This window comes from Cherax quadricarinatus, chromosome 18 (genome assembly GCF_038502225.1).
Source record: "Cherax quadricarinatus isolate ZL_2023a chromosome 18, ASM3850222v1, whole genome shotgun sequence".
NCBI classification, from domain to species: domain Eukaryota; kingdom Metazoa; phylum Arthropoda; class Malacostraca; order Decapoda; family Parastacidae; genus Cherax; species Cherax quadricarinatus.
In genome coordinates, this window is record NC_091309.1 from 9,710,127 (window position 1) to 9,732,549 (window position 22,423).

At 45.8% G+C, this 22,423-nt stretch overlaps 1 long non-coding RNA gene across 1 annotated transcript in view; it reads right to left on the bottom strand.

Moving 5' to 3' along the window:
• LOC138852861 (uncharacterized) overlaps positions 1-22,423 on the bottom strand; it is a 115,486-nt gene that overhangs the window by 21,367 nt on the left and 71,696 nt on the right. Inside the window, exon 2 of the long non-coding RNA XR_011392137.1 lies at positions 4,188-7,566. This is a non-coding gene — a long non-coding RNA (uncharacterized lncRNA). The remainder of the gene's footprint in view (positions 1-4,187; positions 7,567-22,423) is intronic.

Genomic DNA, 22,423 nt, shown 5'->3' on the forward strand with positions numbered 1-22,423 from the left:
AAATATTCTCCTGACCCGGCTCCTGTTCTGCGGGTTGCCGGTGTTGATATAGCAAACCCACTAGATGTTGCCAATGAAATTGGCAATCATCTGGTCCGTATTTCTCAGGGACTCCATCTATGCCCCTCATTTCTTTCCTCGAAGTCTGCCAGAGAGTTAGCACCCTTGGACTTTTCTTCTCTCAGAGAAGAACAGTATAATGTGCCTTTTACACTTCAAGAACTGGAGGCAACACTCTCAGCTTGTCGATCATCGGCAGCTGGGCCCGACGACATTCATATTCGTATGCTACAACATTTACATCAGTCAGCCCTTGCAGTCCTATTACGCCTTTACAATCTTATTTGGTCACAAGGAGTTCTTCCACAGCTGTGGAAATCCGCCATTGTTCTCCCTTTCCGCAAACCAGGCACTACGGGACATGAAACCTCCCACTATCGTCCCATTGCTCTTACCAGTGCAGTTTGCAAAGTAATGGAATGCCTAGTAAATAGACGTTTAGTGTGGTATTTAGAGACACACAACAGTCTCTCCACTCGTCAATATGGCTTTCGTAAGGGACGTTCTACCATAGACCCCTTACTACGCTTGGATACGTATGTTTGTAATGCCTTTGCGAATAACCACTCAGTTATTGCCATATTTTTTGACCTTGAGAAGGCATATGACACAACTTGGAGGTATAATATTTTAGCCCAAGCCCACTCCTTAGGCCTTCGAGGCAATCTACCATCCTTCCTTAAGAACTTTTTAACTGACAGGCATTTCCGTGTTCGGGTTAATAATGTGCTCTCCCCGGACTTTATCCAAGCTGAAGGTGTCCCCCAGGGATGTGTTCTGAGCACAACACTTTTTCTCCTTGCTATTAATGATTTGGCCTCTAGTCTTCCATCAAATATTTGGTCATCACTCTATGTTGATGACTTCGCTATTGCCTGTGCAGGCGCTGACTGTCACCTCATTACAGTTTCTCTCCAACATGCAGTCGACCGTGTTTCCAATTGGGCCACCACACGTGGGTTTAAATTTTCCAGCACTAAAACCCACCAAATTACTTTCACTAGACGCTCTGTCATCTCCGATCATCCTTTGTACCTCTATGGCTCCCGTATCCCTGAACGTGATACAGTCAAGTTTCTGGGCCTCCTCTTTGATCGTAGGTTATCCTGGAAACCTCACTGAAGGCAACTTGTCACAGCCGGCTGAACCTTCTTAAAACCCTTGCTCATCTTTCATGGGGAGCTGATCGTCGAACCCTCCTTCGCCTACATTCCACCCTTATTTTATCGAAACTTGATTATGGTGACCAGATCTATTCAGCGGCATCTCCTGCTACTCTCTCTAGCCTTAACCCCATTCATCACCAAGGATTACGTTTATGCCTTGGTGCTTTTCGCTCTTCCCCTGTCGAGAGCCTCTATGCAGAAGCGAACGTTCCATCCTTATCCGATCGCCGTGATGCCCATTGCCTGCGCTACTATGTACGCTCTCATGATCTCCGCAATCCTTCCATTTATAGAATGGTCACTGATATTAGTAGACATTCTTTATTTGTTCGCCGCCCCTGTTTACTCCGTCCCTTCTCTCTTCGCCTTCATTCGCTCTTGTCTTCTCTTCAACTACCACCTTTCTATGTACATGTAGCATCTCACTTTTCCCTATCCCCCTGGGAAGTTCCAGCTGTTCGAGTCTGTTCTTTCTCCCTCCCTTGCTCGAAAGCCCAACTGTCTACGGTCGCTTCCCGCTCTCTTTTTCTTGACCACTTTCACTCTCATTCTCATGCCATTGCTGTGTACACAGATGGCTCTAAGTCTTCTGACGGCGTAGGATTCGCAGCAGTGTTTCCGGACAGCGTCGTACAAGGGCATTTACTATCTTCAGCTAGTATTTTTACTGCTGAATTATATGCCATCCTTACAGCACTTATCCGTATTGCATCTATGCCTGTGTCATCATTTGTGGTTGTTTCAGACTCCCTTAGTGCTTTACAGGCTATACAAAAATTTGATACACCTCACCCCTTAGTCCTCCGTATCCAACTTTGGCTACGCCGCATCTTTACCAAGCATAAAGATATTGTTTTTTTGTTGGGTCCCTGGTCATGTTGACGTACAGGGCAATGAACAGGCAGACACTGCTGCGCGGTCAGCAGTACATGACCTACCAGTTTCTTATAGAGGTATTCCATTTACGGACTATTTTGCTGCAATATCTTCCCACCTTCACACCCGTTGGCAACAACGTTGGTCTACTATGCTCGGCAACAAACTTCAATCTATTAAACCGAGTATAGGTTACTGGCCATCTTCTTATCACCAGTGTCGAGGTTGGGAGACTACTCTCTCCCGTCTTCGCATTGGCCATACTCGTCTTACTCATGGATATCTCATGGAGAGGCGTCTTGCTCCTCTCTGTGAGAATTGCCAAGCTCCATTATCAGTCAGCCACATTCTGTTGGACTGCCCACTTTATCAACGACCACGCAGAATTTACCTCTGTCGTCGTCTTCGCTCCGCTGCTCTCTCTTTACCTTCCCTTCTCGCTGATGGACTTCACAAATTCTGATACCTTCAGCCCTTTCTACTTCAATCTCTTGCTACCCTCTACCCCCGTACTATCCCCTGCCCCGCTGTTTTCTGTAACCTGCTGATCATCCCTCCTCCCTTCTGCCATCCAATACCCTCGCTTCCTTCCCTACCCTGCAGCGCTGTATAGCCCTTGTGGCTTAGCGCTTCTTTTTGATTATAATAATATTTGTCCAGTGTATTATTAAATTCTTCCCAAATTCTATTAATTATAAATGGATCTAATTTATATAAACCAAAGGAAATATTCATATTATTGTCAAAACTGCTTTTTATGAAACAAGATTCAATTATATTCCTGTCGACCATGGACTTGCTTGATACTACTTTCTCAACTTTTTGAAAATCAGTTGGATGGTTAAAATCTCTTACATGAATAAATAGAGCAAATAAATAGAGGAAATATCCAAAATTTATGAAATAGGTAATGATTTAAAATACCCAAGAAATGTAATTGATAAATCTTTTAAAGTTGCTAGAAATACTTTTTACAATCCAAAAAGGGACAACCAGCCTTATTCAACTAAAAATATGTTGGTTCTCCCTTACCATGAAAACTTGGTTGACATGCTTTCTCTTCTTAAGACTTTTAATATTAAAGTTGTATTAAAAAATCTCGATACAGTAAAAAAACTTTTGATAAAGAATTCCCCCTAAAATGCTGATGGATGTGTCTATAAGATTCCTTGTAAAATTTGCGATAAAGTTTATTACGGTCAAACTGGTAAAAATCTCGAACTAAGATTAAAACAACATAAATATAGCATTAGAACTGGACAAGATTCCAATGCTCTATTTATTCATGCAAGAGATTTTAACCATCCAATTGATTTTCAAAAAGTTGAGAAAGTAGTATCAAGCAAGTCCATGGTCGACAGGAATATAATTGAATCTTGTTTCATAAAAAGCAGTTTTGACGATAATATGAATATTTCCTTTGGTTTATATAAATTAGATCCATTTATAATTAATAGAATTTGGGAAGAATTTAATAATACACTGGACGAATAATAATTTTAAAAATTTTCTTGGGTAGAATGTTTGTTGGTGGGTTGTGCAAAGGACCTGTCCAGTTGGACCGGCGCACGTCAGGTGTTTAACCGTTGTGGGATCTGATAGTGAGGTGTTGGCCAGACCCCTTATATACCTTCCTTGGATGCTTTACTTTCATAGTTCCTTGATAATGTGAGTAGTCACGAAAGCGCTTGGAATTTCTCTATTCTTTCAGAGTGGTTGTTTTGCATATATATATATATATATATATATACATATATATATATATTTAATCTGGGGTGTATGTACATCTGTCTTTGCCTCTCTGAGGTGACTTTCTCTAATGTATGGAGAACATTTGTGATGAGGCAGGTTCACGTGGTTGCTGAGCTGGAGTAGAGGTCAGTGGTAGCTGGAGTGAGGCCGACTGGGATACAGGAGGTTATTAAAATACATGTGTAACATAGGGGGCAAAAGTTGTGTTATGTGGAATGTGAAACATGCAGACGCTCCTTAGAGGAATTTCAATAATGTCCGCCTTATTTTGCCTTCTAACTCCGGGGGGAAGGGGGAATTTAAATGTTTAAGCAAGAGAAATAGTGGGTTTACCTCTTGTGATATCCACCGCACCACCTCCACATCTCATCGTACCTCCGTCGCATCCTGTCGCACGTCCGTCGTATCCCATCGTCCCTCTGTCGCACGTCTGTCGCTCTCCTGATGCGCCTCCATCACATTCCGCCGTGCCTTGTGCATCTGTCACTCCACGATACTTTCGTATCCCAGTCGTTCGTAGGTCACCGGACGATTGTAAGGTGATCCACTTTGTTTCCGTGACACTGCTTGTCTTCTCCCAACACACACACACACACACACACACACACACACACACACACACACACACACACACACACACACACACACACACACACACACACAGTGTCGTCTGTCCTTTGTGTTGCTCTCTTGTGGTTACAACAATATGCTTCTTCGTCAACATTAAAATATTTGCATAAAAATGTTTTGTATACAGTTTGTCCCATCTAAAAATAATGTTGAGTTATATACCTGATATAGTGAATATTCTCCAACACACACACACTGTAATTACAATCTAAACGCCAGTGCCACCCACGTAACATTTATATTATAAACGACAATTACATCCAGACAGTAGTTCGTGTAGTGATTAATCTGCTAAGTAAAATATTCCAACATTAACAGCATCGCCACTATTGTAGTTTAGTTCAGCAGCACTTCGATCCCTCACCGCAAAGAGATCAGGGAACTCTATAGTTGATGTCTTGCAATTAGTGGATGGAGGGTCGAGCCTCCACTCCTTGTGTTGAGTAACTCGCATGGGTTTTATCATTTTTCTAGATATTCTACTCTGTGCTGGGTGCGGTCCTATCTGATTGACCTGTCTTCACTAGTCACCTTGTGGTATATTATCCAGGGCTACACTTATCTTAGGGGCACCAGAGCCACTTGTTCATCATATTGCAGTGTCATACGTTCACTACACAATGGCATAATACCTCCTTGTTTGAATGTGTCATGTTAAGTTTCATTATTACACATTACATCAGCTTGGTTGTTAGTGTTGGTGAGATGTGAGTTATCATGAAGCCCTGCAGTATTGTGGTCCTTGTCATCATCTCTTGGATTTTAATGGTTAGATTTCATTCACAGACATAAGATTTTTCATTAAAGCGAGTTTAAATGATAGTCCCATCACCTATTTCTCTTCCAGCTGGTCTGTTGAGCCAGCCAACATTACATTCATATTTAGCTTAAACCATTTTTAGCGTTTTGACCTGAACACAAGACGCTGGACACTAATCCTCCGTGGCTTCTGATCCTTGAAGTGATGACATGGTCAGGATGACATGGCCTCAATCTCAGGTGATTTCCGGGTGAGCGACCGGCTGCCTCCCTCCGCCCCTCCACATGGCTCTGATGGAGAAGAAGTAACAGAGACAGAGACCTCCGATGACCACCATGGCCACCACCACCAGCAAGATGAGGGACACCAGGACCATCCTCACCCTCAGAGAGAACCTACGCTGCAAGGGACCGCACTGTTGCCATCAACTTGACCATCCTCATTTCCTAGTTCTTACGCTTACAGGCGAACCATCCTTGTGTTTGTATATTATACTGATAATCACTTGCTCTGGGAATCCTACGCTGGCAAGGACGTAAACGCTGGTGAGATATAAAGCATAAAATGTATTTTCATTATTGTTGAGTCCATGCTCTTGCTGAATCAGCGAAAGTAAAATAATCTTGACCTTAGGTAATACAACACTTGTATAATAGCACCATCAGGATTAACAAGTGAAACTGTCTAAGCGTCGGGAGAATTCTGGGAGATCAACTTAATGCTCATCGATATTGAGATTTTGTAGTTCTATACAGGACACCACCTTCCCGTTCACCTGTACCTTCATGAGGTAGGTGCACCTGATCCTTTACTTGATGTGATACATCGATCATCGGAGGTGACACTAACGAGGCGTTTATCTTTCGGTTATAAGTCTATAATATACGCTTCATTTGCTGAATTTCCATCTCGGTGCTTCTTAAATGCTAATTGTAAATCTGTTGTCTGGCGGATCACTGCTCGGGGTCTTCTGTATCACAGGAAACATCTGTTCCCGTAAATGCCTCTTATTCCAGCTCGTACAATGAGCATGTTAAACATAACATCGTAGTTCTCCAAACACTTAGATACACGTCATCACATACGGCTCATCATCGGTCTAGGTAAACACTGAGCTCTCCTTATTCTTGACTCATTAATGTTGTTGAAGTACACACGAGTATTAATCATTTCCATTCAGTCTTTTATCAGAAAGATTTGGATGTTCTGCTTTCAATAAGTTTATCATAAACTTTATTTTTAGCTATAACATTTTTTTTCACAAGGTTAATATTTAATATCGTTTAATCCTTTACATATTTTTAGATCCTCAAAACCGTATACATTCTCTCAACAGCACTGTCAATAAATCCTTTCTTCTCTGGCAGGCTGTTTATATATGCTCTCTAGGACGAATATTCAGCCATCATGACCTGCTCTCTCTCTCTCCCTTTTATACAGCTATTTGAACACATTTTCAATCAGACGGAAGCATTCGGCGTGAACGTCTGTGTTGGTGCGCTTTCGATAATGGATCTCAGGATACAGCTGCAGTCAGTATGTGTAAAGGGTGCGCTCGTAGTCTCACATTTCAGGACACGATTGCAAGCAGTCTGTGTAAAAGGAGTGCTTGCAATCTCACATCTCGGGAACACGGCGCCAGGTAGTCTGTGTGAATGGCATCTGCAGTTTGTCACCACTCAGATCAATTCTTTCCGTCATCACGGAAGATGAGGCCAGTCCTTACCTGTTTCTCTGCTGTTAAATGTCACAGTGGAAAAATACAAATAAAAGTCCACTACATAAAATGTATTGTGCAGTTGCTTGCTATGTTGAAATTGCAATGTTTGTTTAAATTCCATTAACTCCTTCCGAGTTGCACACCAGCCAAGGTTTTCACGGCAGTTAATGTTTTAAATTGCTTCTTTTAGCGCCTCGCTCTTTTGACATTTAAAACTGTATACACTTAATGTCCAAAATGTTTGCTTTACATTGTGAGAAATTTTGAATAAACGAGTCGTGTAAGCGCAGTGCTGAGACAAACTGCCTTATCTTCTGAAGGGATTGGAACATTACATGCCTGATTATTCGATAAAATTTTGGGTTTCCTGCTGGTTGCCACGGAGGGCGTAATTAGCTCTAATCTCAACCACTTATAAATCCCCACAGAAACTTCACCACGACGGGCTTCGCCCACGACCGATGTGATGCTAACATTATCGTTGCTTTCCGTCCCCCATTTCAAATCCAGGGTGTTTTCCTCATCCTTTTCATCCACGGAGAATCCGACTTCAAAGCTGCCAACTTCAGACCCGGACTCACTGAGGAGTTTTCGTAAGCTTCCTGGAAGAGAGGACAAAATGAAAGTGGATTAAATGGGAAACAATTAAATTAATTATATCTTATTCTAAATATAAAATTACCCTCTCTCTCTCTCATATACATACACATATACATAAATACATCATACATACATACATTTGAGACTGACAATGAGGTAACACAACATGGCTCTGAATGCTTCAAAGGGAACCAAAATAAAACTTTTCAACAAGTTTTTTTTTTCTCTCGTCTCAGCTTGACGCGAACATTATAGTTACATTTTTTAACGATGAGGTCAACACCAGACATCAGTGGATGAAAGGAGGCCATGACTCCATATTAGCGCGTGTTATTCTGGATGTTGTGTGTGTTAGCACCTGCACGCGCTTGTCATTATTCTTTTTAATCCAAGAGTTTGCACCAATGGTTGATGCAGACGTAAACACGTAAAAACTTTGTTAGCAGATCTACATTATTAGTATAGAAAGAACGGGAAGGCACAATACCGTGGCTGGATTAATACACAAATTACCCGCACGTAGGTTTCGGTACGACTTAGACCATTCATAAGTCACTTGTAAATGGTCCAAGTCAGACCGAAACGTCGACAAAAGCTTCTCTTTTCTATGTGCGGGTTATTTGTGTATTAGTTTAAAAGAAACATTATATACTGGAAATGAGGGAAACGTCGGGAATTTAAGGAAATCTTACCTATAAATGAAACTGGTTCACAACCACTATAACTTATTCAAACACCTTTGTGAGTCCCTTAACCAGTCTGTCTTACCCTCTTGTTTATGCTTCGTTAATTTCTCAATTGCACAAGTAACTCATTACTGCTCTGACTGCATTTACTATTCTTGCCAAAAGATAATTACTGCTGTAAATTGCTTAGGTAAGAGAATACTGGGGCCCCAGTCTCTGGATGTGTTAATTTTCCTCTGTAAGAGACATGGTCACGACGTAGGAAATACTCCAGGACACGGGAGTAGATACGATTAGATTTTAATCAAGAGGCCAGGAAGGAGTAATGCCGGCCGACTTTTTATGAGAGACGAGTAAATAGGTAAATTATGTACGTACGTACACACACACACACACACACACACACACACACACGTGTGTACGTGCTCCCGAGGGCGCGCGCGTGCGCACACATACCCATCCCTTTGAGGCACAAAAAAATAAATCACTGATATATATTGTCGAAAAAATGTTCGGCTGATAAAAAATGCATAAAAAGTCGTAATTACGCTTCCTCTTTATATATAATTAGATTGTAGGCTTTTTCCTTCTCCGAACCCTCACCCTCTCTCTCTCTCTCTCTCTCTCTCTCTCTCTCTCTCTCTCTCTCTCTCTCTCTCTCTCTCTCTCTTTCTCAATTTCGTGTATCCTAATAAAGTAAACGCGAAGGGGTACCGTTTTTTGGTTGTCGAGATATTTTACTCCAGGAATATTTGAGCTCTAAATCCGTACGGGTCATACAGCATTGTGGGTAGTGTGTGCGCGAGGGTAAAAGTTTGTATGTTTGTTTGTGTGTGTGTGTGTGTGGGGGGGAGGGTTATTGCAAGTAAAATCGTAATTATAGTCGATGCAATAGGTTAGTTTCCTTTAAAAAGTCAGAGATGGCGTCTGCGTCAGAGGTGGGACCTCCAGGGAGGTCAGTCCGTGTGGTAGTGTGATGTAGCAAATGAATCCTGCGTGCCTGCTGTCAGACATGACAGTCTAATAAGACACGGTGCACTGAGAGTGAGACTAAACAATCCATTAGAATAATAGTAGTAATAATAATAATAATTTATTTTGGCATGATACAATGTTTGTGCAGAGATGGGTTAGGTTAGGTAAGGTTTGTCAGGTAACAGGACAGTGTTTCCTGATGTGGATCTTAGTCATATGATGACTCGCCACTGGAATTTTTGGTCATCTGACAGAGACCTTCCGCTGGTTTATCGGTCCACCCCTTTAAAATTTCATGATTATTATGATAGCCATTTTAGTGACATTTCCTTGTGCATACAGAAAACCAATAGTTGTGCAGAACATTTCTGAGTGGTGCCGGTCGTTTCTCTTTATTGTATCCGTGTGTGTGTGTGTGTGTGTGTGTGTGTGTGTGTGTGTGTGTGTGTGTGTGTGTGATTCGTAAGCATTGAGAGTGCAGTTTCCAAAACCCAACAGCGGTGGGAAGAAGGTAGCCAGACTCCTAATCATAGTTCCATTGAGTTTAGTTTAATATGTTTATTATGCACCCCATACCCATCCTGTGGGCGGTAGTCAAAAGATTACAGAGGTACATAATGGGTCCAGTGACTGGGCCTCAAAGTTTTGATAGCTGAGCAAGTTAGAGGTAATGAACTCATAATTTACAAAGGTAATGAACTCACAATTTACAAAGGTAATGAACTCCAGGTAGGTCTAGTCACAATCATGACAAGTTACAAAGGTATTTACAGATTACAGAGGTACGTAATGGATCCAGGGACCGGGCTCCAAAGTTTGATAGCTGAACTAGGTACAAAGGTAATGAACTCACAAGTTACAAAGGTAATGAATCCTGTAAGAATGGTTACTTACGTTTATGCATGGGTACAATCATGAACAAATTCCAGAGTAATGAGCAATTCACACTTTCACACCCGGTCACAACTGTAGTGAGTTATTGGTGCAAATGTTGATTGTTGAGTCACACACACACACACACACACACACACACACACACACACACACACACACACACACACACACACACACACACACACACACACACACAGGCTACAAGCCTGGTCCAGCAACTGGCTCCTTGAGTTTAACCCCACCAAATGCAAAGTCATGAAGATTGGGGAAGGGCAAAGAAGACCGCAGACACAATATAGTTTAGATGGCCAAAGTCTGCAAACCTCACTCAAGGAAAAAGATCTGGGGGTGAGTATAACACCGAGCATATCTCCTGAGGCGCACATCAATCAGGTAACTGCTACAGCATACGGGCGCCTGGCAAACCTACGGATAGCGTTCCGATACCTCAGTAAGGAGTCGTTCAAGACTCTGTATACTATTTACGTCAGGCCCATACTGGGGTATGCAGCACCAGTTTGGAATCCACACCTAGTCAAGCACGTCAAGAAATTAGAGAAAGTGCAAAGGTTTGCAACAAGACTAGTCACAGAGCTACAGGGATTGTCCTACGAAGAAAGGTTGAGGGAAATCGGCCTGACGACACTGGAGGCCAGGAGGGTCAGGGGAGACATGATAACGACATATAAAATACTGCGCAGAATAGACGAGGTGGACAAAGACGGGATGTTCCAGAGATGGGACACAGACACAAGAGGTCACAATTGAAAATTGAAGACTCAGGAAGTATTTCTTCAGTCATAGAGTAGTCAAGCCGTGGAATAACCTAGAAAGTGTAGTAGTGGAGGCGGGAACCATACATAGTTTTAAGGCGAGGTATGATAAAGCTCATGGAGCAGGGAGAGAGAGGACCTAGTAGCAATCAGTGAAGAGGCGGGGCCAGGAGCTATGACTCGACCCCTGCAACCACAAATAGGTGAGTACAAATAGGCGAGTACACACACACACCCACACACATACACACTCACACTCACACTCACACACACACACACACACACACACACACACACACACACACACACACACACACACACACACACACACACATACACTCATACCAGCATGGGTTCATGGAAGGCAAATCTTGTATCACAAACCTCCTGGAGTTTTATGACAAGGTAACAGAAGTAAGACACGAGAGAGAGGGGTGGGTAGATTGCGTTTTCCTAGACTGCAGGAAGGCCTTTGACACAGTTCCCCACAAGAGATTAGTGCAGAAGCTGGAGGATCAGGCGCACGTAAAAGGGAGGGCACTGCTATGGATAAGGGAATACCTGACGGAGGCAGCAACGAGTCATGGTACGTGAAGAGGTATCACAGTGGGCGCCTGTTACGAGCGGGGTCCCACAGGGGTCAGTTCTAGGACCAGTGCTATTTTTGATATATGTGAACGACATGATGGAAGGAATAGACTCTGAAGTGTCCCTGTTCGCAGATGACGTGAAGTTGATGAGAAGAATTAAATCGGACGAGGATGAGGCAGGACTGCAAAGAGACCTGGACAGGCTGGACATGTGGTCCAGCAACTGGCTTCTCGAATTCAATCCAGCCAAATGCAAAGTCATGAAGATTGGGGAGGGGCAAGGAAGACCGCAGACAGAGTATAGGCTAGGTGGACAAAGACTACAGACCTCACTCAGGGAGAAAGACCTAGGGGTGACCATAACACCGAGCACATCACCGGAGGCACACATCAACCAAATAACCGCTGCAGCATACGGGCGCCTGGCAAACCTGAGAATAGCGTTCCGATACCTTAATAAGGAATCGTTCAAGACACTGTACACTGTGTATGTTAGGCCCATACTGGAGTATGCAGCACCAGTCTGGAACCCACACCTGGTCAAGCACGTCAAGAAGTTAGAGAAAGTACAAAGGTTTGCAACAAGGCTAGTCCCAGAGCTCAAGGGAATGTCGTACGAGGAAAGGTTAAGGGAAATCGGACTGACGACACTGGAGGACAGAAGGGTCAGGGGAGACATGATAACGACATACAAGATACTGCGGGGAATAGACAAGGTGGACAGAGATAGGATGTTCCAGAGAGGGGACACGGACAAGGGGTCACTACTGGAAGCTGAAGACTCAGACGAGTCACAGGGACGTTAGGAAGTATTTCTTCAGTCATAGAGCTGTCAGCAAGTGGAATAGCCTAGCAAGTGAAGTAGTGGAGGCAGGAACCATACATAGTTTTAAGAAGAGGTATGACAAAGCTCAGGAAGCAGAGAGAGAGAGGATCCAGTAGCGATCAGTGAAGAGGCGGGGCCAGGAGCTGAGTCTCGACCCCTGCAACCACAATTAGGTGAGTACAATTAGGTGAGTACATACACACACACAAACACACACACACATAAACACACACACAAACTCGTACACACACACACACACATAAACACACACAAACTCGTACACACACACACACACACTCATACACATACACACACACTCATACACATACACACACACACACTCATACACACACACACTCATACACACACACAAACACACACACAAACACAAACACACACACAAACACAAACACACACACACACACACACGCACACACAGGAGCTTGGACTCGACCCCTGCAATCTCAACTAGGTGAGTGCGCGCGCACACACACACACACACACACACACACACACACACACACACACACACACACACACACACATGCACATATGTGGTAATGCTTTATTTACAGCTAGCAAAGTCAGGGTATTTCTCCAGAATGGTCTGTAATATACCACTGTGGATAAAATACTTAGCCATTTCTTGAACACTTCTGAGTGAGTTGTTTCTAAATTCATTAATTTTATCGCACTCCAGTACATAATGACGCAAGGTGTGACAATAATCCATCTGGCAAAGTTTACATTTCGTTTGGTCTACATCTGGTGGTGGTGATTTAACCTGCCAAAGATACTTGTAACCCAGCCGGAGCCGGGCGGTAGTGACATCCAAGAGTCTGCTTATTTTGTTGGATGCACCATAGACATGATAGAATGATGATAGATAGACTCACTGGTGTCAATCTCCCTGAGTCTTAAGTCAATATAATTCAGTTGAAGTTCTTTTCGTATTATTGTTCTCAAACGTTCCATTGAAAAATATAATTTGTGTTTTAAATTGGACCAGTGAAAATCAGTTTTCGTTTCTAACTAGAGAATGTCTCGTCCGAGCAGCTTTAAATTTCCAACCTGTGTGGAATGTAACTAGAGGAAAGTTTACGGAACTGTTGGGATGAGCTAATGCTCTTATTGGAATTTTATAAAGCCATTGCTTATTCTAGTTCCTGTGCGATAACCTGAGAAAGCCTCTTGTGATTTGCTTGACATTTTCAAGACCGGTATATCATACTTAGGAGGTTGGGATTACTTTTGGTAGTGTAGGTGCAAGTTTGTAATTTTTATTGTGGAAATTGGGATATTTGTTTCCATGTGATGACTTGTGAATGCCTCATCAGATTGGCTTCACATCTTCCGTGCTGATATTTAACTACGTTAGAAAGTAAATCAATATTTTGTATTGTTTATTTTGATTACACTGAGGTAGAGGGGGCTGGGCTTGTGATATCGAAATACCTCTACTTGACTGGATTTTGGAGTGGCTGAAGCATGGCTAATTATCCTTTTATAAACACCATATGAAAAATATTTAGACAGGTATATTGAACTCTGATTTTGCTAATCACAACGAGTTGGAGAGATGGGTCGAGAAAAAATTGAGAGAAATTCTTAATAGATGCTGTGGAAGCACTCAGATTTTTAACTCCCTTATCAATTACCCTATTGAGTGGCATCATGCCCAAATTTTTAAGCCTATCTTCATCAAAACTTGCTGTGGTTTATCACAGACCATGGAGTGGGTTATGGATATGACACCACTGGCGCCGACACTGGTAACGCTAACATAGTGTGTATTGTGGTGTATGATTTCAAATGACCTTTGGATATGATTGTCATTGAATACATGGATTGCTGCCACTACAGATTCCTCTGATTCTGTTTATTTTGATGCTACCGTCACTGCCTGCCTCTATCATCTCTCGCAGACAGCTGCTCCCACCGCTTTCGCTACTGACGTCACTTGTGTTCCTGTCACCACTGACGCCTCCATTATGTAACTTAATGCCTTTAGTTTAGAGAGCAAATATGTTTTCCCATATGTGTACCGTGTTCTGGCAGCCTCCACTGCTGTTCCTTGTGTCTTGTGTGAGTTTCACAGAGTAAATAAAAAGATGTAGCCTAGTTATTCCTTGGGAATCCCTACCCTGGCTCGTATTTAACTTACATAATTTGGTATTTAATTTACCGTGGTTCGCATTCCTGTTTAATTGCCTGGTCTGGGACCGGGCCGCGGGGGCGGTGACCCCCGACACCCACAAGAAGTAAGAACTCCGAGGGAACTCGTTGGTGTAACTTAATTTTCCAGCCTCGTAACTTCCACAACTTACAAATGTTGACGGAAACGAGTTTAGCAATCCGAAATTGACGAAAAGAAAAATCACAGTAATTTGCATTTTGCCTTGCTGTCTGCTAGACGAGTACCTAGATGGCAGCCTTCAAGGGGAGTACCTTGATGGAGCCCTTCAAGGGGAGTACCTTGATGGCAGCCTTCAAGGAGTACCTTGATGGCAGCCTTCAAGGGGAGTACCTAGATGGCAGCCTTCAAGGGGAGTACCTAGATGGCAGCCTTCAAGGGGAGTACCTTGATGGCAGCCTTCAAGGGGAGTACCTTGATGGCAGCCTTCAAGGGGAGTACCTTGATGGAGGCCTTCAAGGGGAGTACCTTGATGGCAGCCTTCAAGGAGTACCTAGATGGCAGCCTTCAAGGGGAGTACCTAGATGGCAGCCTTCAAGGGGAGTACCTAGATGGCAGCCTTCAAGGGGAGTACCTAGATGGCAGCCTTCAAGGGGAGTGCCTTGATGGCAGCCTTCAAGGGGAGTACCTTGATGGCAGCCTTCAACGGGAGTACCTTGATGGAAGCCTTCAAGGGGAGTACCTTGATGGCAGCCTCCAAGGGGAGTACCTTGATAGCAGCCTTCAAGGGGAGTACCTAGATGGCAGCCTCCAATTGGAGTACCTAGATGGCAGCCTCCAATTGGAGTACCTAGATGGCAGCCTCCAATTGGAGTACCTAGATGGCAGCCTCCAATTGGAGTACCTAGATGGCAGCCTCCAATTGAAGTACCTAGATGGCAGCCTCCAATTGAAGTACCTAGATGGCAGCCTCCAAGGGGAGTACCTAGATGGCAGCCTCCAAGGGGAGTACCTATATGGCAGCCTCCAAGGGGAGTACCTATATGGCAGCCTCCAAGGGGAGTACCTGGATGGCTGCCTTCAAAGGGAGTACCTTGATGGCAGCCTCCAAGGGGAGTACCTTGATGGCAGCCTCCAAGGGGAGTAAGTAGATGGCAGCCTTCAAGGGGAGTACCTAGATGGCAGCCTCCAAGGGGAGTACCTGGATGGCTGTCTTCAAAGGGAGTACCTTGATGGCAGCCTCCAAGGGGAGTACCTTGATGGCAGCCTCCAAGGGGAGTACCTAGATGGCAGCCTCCAAGGGGAGTACCTAGATGGCAGCCTCCAAGGGGAGTACCTAGATGGCAGCCTTCAATGGGAGTACCTTGATGGCAGCCTCCAAGGGGAGTACCATGATGGCAGCCTCCAAGGGGAGTACCTAGATGGCAGCCTCCAAGGGGAGTACCTAGATGGCAGCCTCCAAGGGGAGTACCTAGATGGCAGCCTTCAATGGGAGTACCTTGATGGCAGCCTTCAAGGGGAGTACCTGGATGGCAGCCTCCAAGGGGAGTACCATGATGGCAGTCTTCAATGGGAGTACCTTGATGGCAGCCTTCAAGGGGAGTACCTTGATGGCAGCCTTCAAGGGGAGTACCTTGATGGCAGCCTCCAAGGGGAGTACCTAGATGGCAGCCTTCAAGGGGAGTACCTTGATGGCAGCCTTCAAGGGGAGTACCTAGATGGCAGCCTTCAAGAGGAGTACCATGATGGCAGTCTTCAAGGGGAGTACCTTGATGGCAGCCTTCAAGGGGAGTACCTTGATGGCAGCCTCCAAGGGGAGTACCTAGATGGCAGCCTTCAAGGGGAGTACCATGATGGCAGCCTTCAAGGGGAGTACCCTGATGGCAGCCTTCAAGAGGAGTACCATGATGGCAGTCTTCAAGGGGAGTACCTTGATGGCAGTCTTCAAGGGGAGTACCCTGATGGCAGCCTTCAAGGGGAGTACCCTGATGGCAGCCTTCAAGGGGAGTACCTTGATGGCAGCCTTCAAGGGGAGTACCTTGATGGCTGCCTTCAAGCGGAGTACCTTGATGGCAGCCTCCAAGGGGAGTACCTAGATGGCAGCCTCCAAGGGGAGTACCTAGATGGCAGCCTCCAAGGGGAGTACCTAGATGGCAGCCTTCAAGGGGAGTACCATGATGGCAGCCTTCAAGGGGAGTACCTTGATGGCAGCCTTCAAGGGTAGTACCTTGATGGCAGCCTTCAAGGGTAGTACCATGATGGCAGTCTTCAAGGGGAGTACCCTGATGGCTGCCTTCAAGGGGAGTACCTTGATGGCAGCCTTCAAGGGGAGTACCTGGATGGCAGCCTTCAAGGGGAGTACCTTGATGGCTGCCTTCAAGGGGAGTACCTTGATGGCAGCATCCAAGGGGAGTACCATGATGGCAGCATCCAAGGGGAGTACCATGATGGCAGCCTCCAAGGGGAGTACCTAGATGGCAGCCTCCAAGGAGAGTACTTTGATGGCAGCCTCAGAGGGGAGTACCATGATGGCAGCCTCCAAGGGGAGTACCATGACGGCAGCCTTCAAGGGGAGTACCTAGATGGCAGCCTTCATGGGGAGTACCTTGATGGCAGCCTTCATGGGGAGTACCTTGATGGCAGCCTTCAAGGGGAGTACCTTGATGGCAGCCTTCAAGGGGAGTACCTTGATGGCAGCCTTCAAGGGGAGTACCTTGATGGCAGCCTTCAAGGGGAGTACCTTGATGGCAGCCTTCAAGGGGAGTACCTAGATGGCAGCCTCCAGGGGAAGTACCTTGATGGCAGCCTTCATGGGGAGTACCTTGATGGCAGCCTTCATGGGGAGTACCTAGATGGCAGCCTCCAGGGGAAGTACCTTGATGGCAGCCTTCATGGGGAGTACCTAGATGGCAGCCTTCATGGGGAGTACCTTGATGGCAGCCTTCAAGGGGAGTACCTTGATGGCAGCGTTCAAGGGAAATACCTTGATAGCCTTCAAGGGGAGTACCTTGATGGCAGCCTCCAAGGGGAGTACCTTGATGGCAGCCTCCAAGGGGAGTACCTAGATGGCAGCCTCCAAGGGGAGTACCATGATGACAGCCTCCAAGGGGAGTACCTTGATGGCAGCCTTTAAGGGGGGTACCATGATGACAGCCTTCAAGGGGAGTACCTTGATGGCAGCCTTATGGGGGGTACCTTGATGGCAGCCTTCATGGGGAGTACCTTGATGGCAGCCTTCAAGGGGAGTACTTTGATGGCAGCCTTCAAGGGGAGTACCTTGATGGCAGCCTCCAAGGGGAGTACCTGGATGGCAGCCTTCAAGGGGAGTACCTGGATGGCAGCCTTCAAGGGGAGTACCTTGATGGCAGCCTTCAAGGGGAGTACCTTGATGGCAGCCTTCAAGGGGTACCTAGATGGCAGCCTTCAAGGGGAGTACCTTGATGGCAGCCTTCAAGGGGAGTACCTTGATGGCAGCCTTCAAGGGGAGTACCTTGATGGCAGCCTTCAAGGGGAGTACCTTGATGGCAGCCTTCAAGGGGAGTACCTTGATGGCAGCCTCCAAGGGGAGTACCTTGATGGCAGCCTTCAAGGGGAGTACCTTGATGGCAGCCTTCAAGGGGAGTACCTTGATGGCAGCCTTCAAGGGGAGTACCTTGATGGCAGCCTTCAAGGGGAGTACCTTGATGGCAGCCTTCAAGGGGAGTACCTTGATGGCAGCCTTCAAGGGGAGTACCTTGATGGCAGCCTTCAAGGGGAGTACCTTGATGGCAGCCTTCAAGGGGAGTACCTTGATGGCAGCCTTCAAGGGGAGTACCTTGATGGCAGCCTTCAAGGGGAGTACCTTGATGGCAGCCTTCAAGGGGGGTACCTTGATGGCAGCCTTCAAGGGGAGTACCTTGATGGCAGCCTTCAAGGGGAGTACCTTGATGGCAGCCTTCAAGGGGAGTACCTTGATGGCAGCCTTCAAGGGGAGTACCTTGATGGCAGCCTCCAAGGGGAGTACCTTGATGGCAGCCTCCAAGGGGAGTACCTTGATGGCAGCCTCCAAGGGGAGTACCTTGATGGCAGCCTCCAAGGGGAGTACCTTGATGGCAGCCTCCAAGGGGAGTACCTTGATGGCAGCCTCCAAGGGGAGTACCTTGATGGCAGCCTCCAAGGGGAGTACCTTGATGGCAGCCTCCAAGGTTAGTACCTTGATGGCAGCCTCCAAGGGGAGTACCTTGATGGCAGCCTTCAAGGGGAGTACCTTGATGGCAGCCTTCAAGGGGAGTACCTTGATGGCAGCCTTCAAGGGGGGTACCTTGATGGCAGCCTTCAAGGGGGGTACCTTGATGGCAGCCTTCAAGGGGGGTACCTTGATGGCAGCCTTCAAGGGGAGTACCTTGATGGCAGCCTTCAAGGGGAGTACCTTGATGGCAGCCTTCAAGGGGAGTACCTTGATGGCAGCCTTCAAGGGGAGTACCTTGATGGCAGCCTTCAAGGGGAGTACCTTGATGGCAGCCTTCAAGGGGAGTACCTTGATGGCAGCCTTCAAGGGGAGTACCTTGATGGCAGCCTCCAAGGGGAGTACCTTGATGGCAGCCTCCAAGGGGAGTACCTTGATGGCAGCCTTCAAGGGGGTACCTTGATGGCAGCCTTCAAGGGGAGTACCTTGATGGCAGCCTCCAAGGGGAGTACCTTGATGGCAGCCTCCAAGGGGAGTACCTTGATGGCAGCCTTCAAGGGGAGTACCTTGATGGCAGCCTTCAAGGTGAGTACCTTGATGGCAGCCTTCAAGGGGAGTACCTTGATGGCAGCCTTCAAGGGGGTACCTTGATGGCAGCCTTCAAGGGGAGTACCTTGATGGCAGCCTTCAAGGGGAGTGCCTTGATGGCAGCCTTCAAGGGGAGTACCTTGATGGCAGCCTTCAAGGGGAGTACCTTGATGGCAGCCTTCAAGGGGAGTACCTTGATGGCAGCCTTCAAGGGGGGTACCTTGATGGCAGCCTTCAAGGGGGGTACCTTGATGGCAGCCTTCAAGGGGAGTACCTTGATGGCAGCCTTCAAGGGGAGTACCTTGATGGCAGCCTTCAAGGGGAGTACCTTGATGGCAGCCTTCAAGGGGAGTACCTTGATGGCAGCCTTCAAGGGGAGTACCTTGATGGCAGCAGCTACTATCTCACGGCTCATATTTCATTATCTCTACTTATGCAAGTAGTGTATGACCCTCTGCGGGTTTAGCGCTCGCCCATAATTAAAACAAGTCTTCCGTGCCAATATATGCATTTTGAAAATTAAAATTTTGACAGCGTCGTTAATTACCATCATTAGTGATTTAATTAGCGTTAATGAGTTTATAGAAAAAAGAAAACTGACTGAATCACTAACTGCAATTATGAGAATATTTTAATAACCTGTCTATCGGGATATATTCAATCTATCGAGAAATTCGTTGTCTTGAAGGGGTTATAAGTGCTAAATTTTTGTTCTCCTTTCCTCGTTTGTGTTGACTGCTCCATGCGGGTTTAGCGAGTTCTTGTGAAAATATTTATGCTAATTTTTTCACATCATTGCGCAAAAACTTTATGTAAATGAAGAATTGATGGAGATAAACTAACCATGTGCAAATTCTTTTTCCTTCTCTCCCATATTATCTCTCTCTCTCTCTCTCTCTCTCTCTCTCTCTCTCTCTCTCTCTCTCTCTCTCTCTCTCTCTCTCTCTCTCTCTCTCTCTCTCTCTCTCCACAAAAACGTACATCCCCCTCATCCATTACACACTGAGAGCACAAACATACAAATGTGAAGAAAAACAACATTCGAGGCTCCCCCATCCATGTACACACACACACACACACACACACACACACACACACACACACACAGTGGGCGCCTGTGACAAGCGGGGTCCCACAGGGGTCAGTCCTAGGACCAGTGCTGTTTCTGGTATTTGTGAACGACATGACGAAAGGAATAGACTCTGAGGTGTCCCTGTTTGCAGATGACGTGAAGTTGATGAGAAGAATACACTCGATCGAAGACCAGGCAGAACTACAAAGGGATCTGGACAGGCTGCAGACCTGGTCCAGCAATTGGCTCCTGGAGTTCAATCCCACCAAGTGCAAAGTCATGAAGATTGGGGAAGGGCAAAGAAAACCGCAGACGGAGTACAGTCTAGGGGGCCAGAGACTACAAACCTCACTCAAGGAAAAAGATCATGGGGTGAGTATAACACCAGGCACATCTCCTGAAGCGCACATCAACCAAATAACTGCTGCAACATATGGGCGCCTAGCAGACCTCAGAACAGCATTCCGACATCTTAATAAGGAATCGTTCAGGACCCTGTACACCGTGTACGTTAGGCCCATATTGGAGTACGCGGCACCAGTTTGGAACCCACACCTAGCCAAGCACGTAAAGAAACTAGAGAAAGTCCAAAGGTTTGCAACAAGACTAGTCCCAGAGCTAAGGGGTATGTCCTACGAGGAGAGGTTAAGGGAAATCGACCTGACGACACTGGAGGACAGGAGAGATAGGGGGGACATGATAACGACATACAAATTACTGAGAGGAATTGACAAGGTGGACAAAGATAGGATGTTCCAGAGATGGGACACAGCAACAAGGGGACACAGTTGGAAGTTGAAGACACAGATGAATCACAGGGATGTTAGGAAGTATTTCTTCAGCCACAGAGTAGTCAGTAAGTGGAATAGTTTGGGAAGCGATGTAGTGGAGGCAGAATCCATACATAGCTTTAAGCAGAGGTATGATAAAGCTCACGGTTCAGGGAAAGTGACCTAGTAGCGACCAGTGAAGAGGCGGGGGCCAGGAGCTTGGACTCGACCCCTGCAACCTCAACTAGGTGAGTACAACTAGGCGAGTACACACACACATATATATATATATATATATATATATATATATATATATGTCTCAATGGATGAAAAGCAGAACTCGTATCAAGTTGGGCTCGAGCTCTGGGCTCAGCAAATTGATAAAAGCTTGTTTTTACGTCGTGCTGCCAATTACGTTTGCACTGTTGAGCGACGGAAAGCCATTTATATTTTGCCCCCCTCTTTCCGTGGCACCTTTGTAGATGCACCTTTGTAGTTGCACCTTTGTAGATGCACCTTTGTAGTTGCACCTTTGGTTCATATATGTCGACCCGGTAATTGATTTTGCAACGAAGGAGATACAATAGGCAAATTATAACGTGGAGGCAAAAAAAATGAAAATGTGGAAGAAACAAGTGGAAGGGACTGGAAGCTAATACAATGATAGAGGAAATGGTGTGTGAACCTGGAAGATACTCGGGGGTTAATGATAATATTTTTGTTATAAAATAGTTACAATAACCACTGATAATTATAATAAATTCTGTAATACTGTCATTGATACTAGTTTGCATGACAGCTTAAGAAAATAATAATAACGTAGCTGGAACAGCATTCGCAATTCCACAATACCGTGGCTGCAACAGTTCACAACTCACAGTACTGTGGCTGCAACAGTTCACAACTCACAGTACTGTGGCTGCAACAGTTCACAACTCACAGTACTGTGGCTGCAACAGTTCACAACTCACAGCACTTTGGCTGCAACAATTCACAACTCACAGTACTGTGGCTGCAACAGTTCACAACTCACAGTACTGTGGCTGCAACAGTTCACAACTCACAGCACTGTGGCTGCAACAGTTCACAACTCACAGCACTGTGGCTGCAACAGTTCACAACTCACAGTACTGTGGCTGCAACAGTTCACAACTCACAGTACTGTGGCTGCAACAGTTCACAACTCACAGCACTGTGGCTGCAACAGTTCACAACTCACAGCACTGTGGCTGCAACAGTTCACAACTCACAGCACTGTGGCTGCAACAGACCACAACTCACAGTACTGTGGCTGCAACAGTTCACAACTCACAGTACTGTAGCTGCAACAGTTCACAACTCACAGTACTATGGCTGCAACAGTTCACAACTCACAGTACTGTGGCT